Below are 8668 nucleotides of genomic sequence, written 5' to 3'. Positions count from 1 at the left end.
ACCTTGTTAGACCTTGTTAGAAAACACTGGGTACATTCTAACAGTATGTTAATATCAGACCTTGTTAGTGGGTACATTCTAACAGTATGTTAATATCAGACCTGTTAGGTACATTCTAACAGTATGTTAATATCAGACCTTGTTAGAGAAACACTGGGTACATTCTAACAGTATGTTAATATCAGACCTTGTTAGAGAAACACTGGGTACATTCAGTATGTTAATATCAGACCTTGTTAGAGAAACACTGGGTACATTCTAACAGTATGTTAATATCAGACCTTGTTAGGAAACACTGGGTACACTGGGTACATTCTAACAGTATGTTAATATCAGACCTTGTTAGGGAAACACTGGGTACATTCTAACAGTATGTTAATATCAGACCTTGTTAGAGAAACACTGGGTACATTCTAACAGTATGTTAATATCAGACCTTGTTAGGGAAACACTGGGTACATTCTAACAGTATGTTAATATCAGACCTTGTTAGTTACATTCTAACAGTATGTTAATATCAGACCTTGTTAAACACTGGGTACATTCTAATTCAGTATGTTAATATCAGACCTTGTTAGGGAAACACTGGGTACATTCTAACAGTATGTTAATATCAGACCTTGTTAGAGAAACACTGGGTACATTCTAACAGTATGTTAATATCAGACCTTGTTAGAGAAACACTGGGTACATTCTAACAGTATGTTAATATCAGACCTTGTTAGGGAAACACTGGGTACATTCTAACAGTATGTTAATATCAGACCTTGTTAGAGAAACACTGGGTACATTCTAACAGTATGTTAATATCAGACCTTGTTAGAGAAACACTGGGTACATTCAGTATGTTAATATCAGACCTTGTTAGGGAAACACTGGGTACATTCTAACAGTATGTTAATATCAGACCTTGTTAGAGAAACACTGGGTACATTCTAACAGTATGTTAATATCAGACCTTGTTAGAGAAACACTGGGTACATTCTAACAGTATGTTAATATCAGACCTTGTTAGGGAAACACTGGGTACATTCTAACAGTATGTTAATATCAGACCTTGTTAGAGAAACACTGGGTACATTCTAACAGTATGTTAATATCAGACCTTGTTAGAAACACTGGGTAACACTGGGTACATTCAGTATGTTAATATCAGACCTTGTTAGGAAACACTGGGTACATTCTAACAGTATGTTAATATCAGACCTTGTTAGGGAAACACTGGGTACATTCTAACAGTATGTTAATATCAGACCTTGTTAGGGAAACACTGGGTACATTCTAACAGTATGTTAATATCAGACCTTGTTAGTATGTTAAACACTGGGTACATTCTAACAGTATGTTAATATCAGACCTTGTTAGGGAAACACTGGGTACATTCTAACAGTATGTTAATATCAGACCTTGTTAGGGAAACACTGGGTACATTCAGTATGTTAATATCAGACCTTGTTACAGAAACACTGGGTAGAAACACTGGGTACATTCTAAATAGTATGTTAATATCAGACCTTGTTAGGTTAGAAACACTGGGTACATTCTAACAGTATGTTAATATCAGACCTTGTTAGGAAACACTGGGTACATTCTAACAGTATGTTAATATCAGACCTTGTTAATATCAGACCTTGTTAAACACTGGGTACATTCTAACAGTATGTTAATATCAGACCTTGTTAGAGAAACACTGGGTACATTCTAACAGTATGTTAATATCAGACCTTGTTAGAGAAACACTGGGTACATTCTAACAGTATGTTAATATCAGACCTTGTTAGAGAAACACTGGGTACATTCAGTATGTTAATATCAGACCTTGTTAGGGAAACACTGGGTACATTCTAACAGTATGTTAATATCAGACCTTGTTAGAGAAACACTGGGTACATTCAGTATGTTAATATCAGACCTTGTTAGGAAACACTGGGTACATTCTAACAGTATGTTAATATCAGACCTTGTTAGAGAAACACTGGGTACATTCAGTATGTTAATATCAGACCTTGTTAGAGAAACACTGGGTACATTCAGTATGTTAATATCAGACCTTGTTAGGGAAACACTGGGTACATTCAGTATGTTAATATCAGACCTTGTTAGAGAAACACTGGGTACATTCAGTATGTTAATATCAGACCTTGTTAGGGAAACACTGGGTACATTCTAACAGTATGTTAATATCAGACCTTGTTAGAGAAACACTGGGTACATTCTAACAGTATGTTAATATCAGACCTTGTTAGAGAAACACTGGGTACATTCTAACAGTATGTTAATATCAGACCTTGTTAGGGAAACACTGGGTACATTCAGTATGTTAATATCAGACCTTGTTAGGAAACACTGGGTACATTCAACAGTATGTTAATATCAGACCTTGTTAGAGAAACACTGGGTACATTCAGTATGTTAATATCAGACCTTGTTAGTGGGTACATTCTAACAGTATGTTAATATCAGACCTTGTTAGAGAAACACTGGGTACATTCAACAGTATGTTAATATCAGACCTTGTTAGGGAAACACTGGGTACATTCTAACAGTATGTTAATATCAGACCTTGTTAGAGAAACACTGGGTACATTCAGTATGTTACAGACATTCTATGTTAATATCAGACCTTGTTAAAAACACTGGGTACATTCTAACAGTATGTTAATATCAGACCTTGTTAGGGAAACACTGGGTACATTCAACAGTATGTTAATATCAGACCTATGTTAATATTCAACAGTATGTTAATATCAGACCTTGTTAGGGAAACACTGGGTACATTCTAACAGTATGTTAATATCAGACCTTGTTAGGGAAACACTGGGTACATTCTAACAGTATGTTAATATCAGACCTTGTTAGGGAAACACTGGGTACATTCAGTATGTTAATATCAGACCTATGTTAATAATCAGACCTTGTTAGAGAAACACTGGGTACATTCTAACAGTATGTTAATATCAGACCTTGTTAGAGAAACACTGGGTACATTCTAACAGTATGTTAATATCAGACCTTGTTAGGGAAATATCAGACAAACACTGGGTACATTCTAACAGTATGTTAATATCAGACCTTGTTAGAGAAACACTGGGTACATTCTAACAGTATGTTAATATCAGACCTTGTTAGGGAAACACTGGGTACATTCTAACAGTATGTTAATATCAGACCTTGTTAGAGAAACACTGGGTACATTCTAACAGTATGTTAATATCAGACCTTGTTAGGGAAACACTGGGTACATTCTAACAGTATGTTAATATCAGACCTTGTTAGGGAAACACTGGGTACATTCTAACAGTATGTTAATATCAGACCTTGTTAGAGAAACACTGGGTACATTCTAACAGTATGTTAATATCAGACCTTGTTAGAGAAACACTGGGTACATTCTAACAGTATGTTAATATCAGACCTTGTTAGGGAAACACTGGGTACATTCTAACAGTATGTTAATATCAGACCTTGTTAGACCTTGTTAGAAACACTGGGTACATTCTAACAGTATGTTAATATCAGACCTTGTTAGTATGTTAATATCAGAAACACTGGGTACATTCTAACAGTATGTTAATATCAGACCTTGTTAGAGAAACACTGGGTACATTCAGTATGTTAATATCAGACCTTGTTAGGGAAACACTGGGTACATTCTAACAGTATGTTAATATCAGACCTTGTTAGGGAAACACTGGGTAATTCACACCTTGTTAGGTGGGTACATTCAACAGTATGTTAATATCAGACCTTGTTAGGGAAACACTGGGTACATTCAACAGTATGTTAATATCAGACCTTGTTAGAGAAACACTGGGTACATTCTAACAGTATGTTAATATCAGACCTTGTTAGAGAAACACTGGGTACATTCTAACAGTATGTTAATATCAGACCTTGTTAGGGAAACACTGGGTACATTCTAACAGTATGTTAATATCAGACCTTGTTAGGGAAACACTGGGTACATTCTAACAGTATGTTAATATCAGACCTGTTAGAGAAACACTGGGTACATTCTAACAGTATGTTAATATCAGACCTTGTTAGAGAAACACTGGGTACATTCTAACAGTATGTTAATATCAGACCTTGTTAGGGAAACTGGGTACACTATGTTAATATCAGACCTTGTTAGAGAAACACTGGGTACATTCAGTATGTTAATATCAGACCTTGTTAGAGAAACACTGGGTACATTCTAACAGTATGTTAATATCAGACCTTGTTAGAGAAACACTGGGTACATTCTAACAGTATGTTAATATCAGACCTTGTTAGGGAAACACTGGGTACATTCTGACAGTATGTTAATATCAGACCTTGTTAGGGAAACACTGGGTACATTCTAACAGTATGTTAATATCAGACCTTGTTAGGGAAACACTGGGTACATTCTAACAGTATGTTAATATCAGACCTTGTTAGGAAACACTGGGTACATTCTAACAGTATGTTAATATCATTCACTACATTCAGTATGTTAATATCAGACCTTGTTAGGGAAACACTGGGTACATTCTAACAGTATGTTAATATCAGACCTTGTTAGGAAACACTGGTATGTACATTCTAACAGTATGTTAATATCAGACCTTGTTAGGAAACACTGGGTACATTCTAACAGTATGTTAATATCAGACCTTGTTAGAGAAACACTGGGTACATTCTAACAGTATGTTAATATCAGACCTTGTTAGAGAAACACTGGGTACATTCTAACAGTATGTTAATATCAGACCTTGTTAGAGAAACACTGGGTACATTCTAACAGTATGTTAATATCAGACCTTGTTAGAGAAACACTGGGTACATTCTAACAGTATGTTAATATCAGACCTTGTTAGAGAAACACTGGGTACATTCTAACAGTATGTTAATATCAGACCTTGTTAGGGAAACACTGGGTACATTCAGTATGTTAATATCAGACCTTGTTAGGGAAACACTGGGTACATTCTAACAGTATGTTAATATCAGACCTTGTTAGAGAAACACTGGGTACATTCTAACAGTATGTTAATATCAGACCTTGTTAGAGAAACACTGGGTTACATTCTAACAGTATGTTAATATCAGACCTTGTTAGGAAACACTGGGTAAACACTGGGTACATTCAACAGTATGTTAATATCAGACCTTGTTAGGGAAACACTGGGTACATTCTAAATATCAGTATGTTAATAATATCAGACCTTGTTAGAGAAACACTTTATGTTAATATCAGGTACATTCTAACAGGTACATTCTAACAGTATGTTAATATCAGACCTTGTTAGGGAAACACTGGGTACATTCTAACAGTATGTTAATATCAGACCTTGTTAGGGAAACACTGGGTACATTCTCAGTATGTTAATATCAGACCTTGTTAGGGAAACACTGGGTACATTCTAACAGTATGTTAATATCAGACCTTGTTAGAAACACTGGGTAAACACTGGGTACATTCTAACAGTATGTTAATATCAGACCTTGTTAGGGAAACACTGGGTACATTCTAACAGTATGTTAATATCAGACCTTGTTAGAGAAACACTGGGTACATTCTAACAGTATGTTAATATCAGACCTTGTTAGAGAAACACTGGGTACATTCAGTATGTTAATATCAGACCTTGTTAGAGAAACACTGTTAATATGTTAATATCAGACCTTGTTAGAGAAACACTGGGTACATTCTAACAGTATGTTAATATCAGACCTTGTTAGAGAAACACTGGGTACATTCTAACAGTATGTTAATATCAGACCTTGTTAGAGAAACACTTGTTTCAGTATGTTAATATCAGACCTTGTTAGAAACACTGGGTACATTCTAACAGTATGTTAATATTAATATCAGACCTTGTTAGGGAAACACTGGGTACATTCTAACAGTATGTTAATATCAGACCTTGTTAGAGAAACACTGGGTACATTCTAACAGTATGTTAATATCAGACCTTGTTAGAGAAACACTGGGTACATTCTAACAGTATGTTAATATCATTCAGACCTTGTTAGAGAAACACTGGGTACATTCTAACAGTATGTTAATATCAGACCTTGTTAGAGAAACACTGGGTACATTCAGTATGTTAATATCAGACCTTGTTAGAGAAACACTGGGTACATTCTAAACACTGGGTACATTCAGTATGTTAATATCAGACCTTGTTAGGAAACACTGGGTACATTCTAACAGTATGTTAATATCAGACCTTGTTAGAGAAACACTGGGTACATTCAACAGTATGTTAATATCAGACCTTGTTAGAGAAACACTGGGTACATTCAGTATGTTAATATCAGACCTTGTTAGGGAAACACTGGGTACATTCAGTATGTTAATATCAGACCTTGTTAGAGAAACACTGGGTACATTCTAACAGTATGTTAATATCAGACCTTGTTAGAGAAACACTGGGTACATTCAGTATGTTAATATCAGACCTTGTTAGGGAAACACTGGGTACATTCAGTATGTTAATATCAGACCTTGTTAGAGAAACACTGGGTACATTCTAACAGTATGTTAATATCAGACCTTGTTAGAGAAACACTGGGTACATTCAACAGTATGTTAATATCAGACCTTGTTAGAAACACTGGGTAATTCACACTGACCTTGTTAGTACATTCTAACAGTATGTTAATATCAGACCTTGTTAGAAACACTGGGTAAACACTGGGTACATTCTAACAGTATGTTAATATCAGACCTTGTTAGGAAACACTGGGTAATTCTAACACACTGGGGGTACATTCTAACAGTATGTTAATATCAGACCTTGTTAGGAAACACTGGGTACATTCTAACAGTATGTTAATATCAGACCTTGTTAGGGAAACACTGGGTACATTCTAACAGTATGTTAATATCAGACCTTGTTAGGGAAACACTGGGTACATTCTAACAGTATGTTAATATCAGACCTTGTTGGAAACACTGGGTACATTCTAACAGTATGTTAATATCAGACCTTGTTAGGGAAACACTGGGTACATTCTAACAGTATGTTAATATCAGACCTTGTTAGAGAAACACTGGGTACATTCTAACAATATCAGTATGTTAATATCAGACCTTGTTAGAGAAACACTGGGTACATTCTAACAGTATGTTAATATCAGACCTTGTTAGGGAAACACTGGGTACATTCAGTATGTTAATATCAGACCTTGTTAGAGAAACACTGGGTACATTCAGTATGTTAATATCAGACCTTGTTAGAGAAACACTGGGTACATTCTAACAGTATGTTAATATCAGACCTTGTTAGGGAAACACTGGGTACATTCTAACAGTATGTTAATATCAGACCTTGTTAGGGAAACACTGGGTACATTCTAACAGTATGTTAATATCAGACCTTGTTAGAGAAACACTGGGTACATTCAGTATGTTAATATCAGACCTTGTTAGAGAAACACTGGGTACATTCTAACAGTATGTTAATATCAGACCTTGTTAGGGAAACACTGGGTACATTCAGTATGTTAATATCAGACCTTGTTAGGAAACACTGGAAACACTTGGGTACATTCAGTATGTTAATATCAGACCTTGTTAGGGAAACACTGGGTACATTCTAGTATGTTAATATCAGACCTTGTTAGAGAAACACTGGGTACATTCAGTATGTTAATATCAGACCTTGTTAGAGAAACACTGGGTACATTCTAACAGTATGTTAATATCAGACCTTGTTAGAGAAACACTGGGTACATTCTAACAGTATGTTAATATCAGACCTTGTTAGACCTTGTTAGAAACACTGGGTACATTCTAACAGTATGTTAATATCAGACCTTGTTAGAGAAACACTGGGTACATTCTAACAGTATGTTAATATCAGACCTTGTTAGAGAAACACTGGGTACATTCTAACAGTATGTTAATATCAGACCTTGTTAGGGAAACACTGGGTACATTCAGTATGTTAATATCAGACCTTGTTAGAGAAACACTGGGTACATTCTCAGTATGTTAATATCAGACCTTGTTAGGGAAACACTGGGTACATTCTAACAGTATGTTAATATCAGACCTTGTTAGAAACACTGGGTAAACACTGGGTACATTCAACAGTATGTTAATATCAGACCTTGTTAGAGAAACACTGGGTACATTCAGTATGTTAATATCAGACCTTGTTAGAGAAACACTGGGTACATTCTAACAGTATGTTAATATCAGACCTTGTTAGGGAAACACTGGGTACATTCAGACCTTGTTAAAACACTGTATATGTTAATATCAGACCTTGTTAGAGAAACACTGGGTACATTCTAACAGTATGTTAATATCAGACCTTGTTAGAGAAACACTGGGTACATTCAGTATGTTAATATCAGACCTTGTTAGGGAAACACTGGGTACATTCTAACAGTATGTTAATATCAGACCTTGTTAGAGAAACACTGGGTACATTCTAACAGTATGTTAATATCAGACCTTGTTAGGGAAACACTGGGTACATTCTAACAGTATGTTAATATCAGACCTTGTTAGAGAAACACTGGGTACATTCTAACAGTATGTTAATATCAGACCTTGTTAGGGAAACACTGGGTACATTCTAACAGTATGTTAATATCAGACCTTGTTAGAGAAACACTGGGTACATTCAGTATGTTAATATCAGACCTTGTTAGAGAAACACTGGGTACATTCAGTATGTTAATA

Source organism: Oncorhynchus keta, unplaced genomic scaffold (genome assembly GCF_023373465.1).
Source record: "Oncorhynchus keta strain PuntledgeMale-10-30-2019 unplaced genomic scaffold, Oket_V2 Un_scaffold_1315_pilon_pilon, whole genome shotgun sequence".
NCBI lineage: Eukaryota > Metazoa > Chordata > Actinopteri > Salmoniformes > Salmonidae > Oncorhynchus > Oncorhynchus keta.
This window is presented reverse-complemented; position numbering follows the sequence as displayed.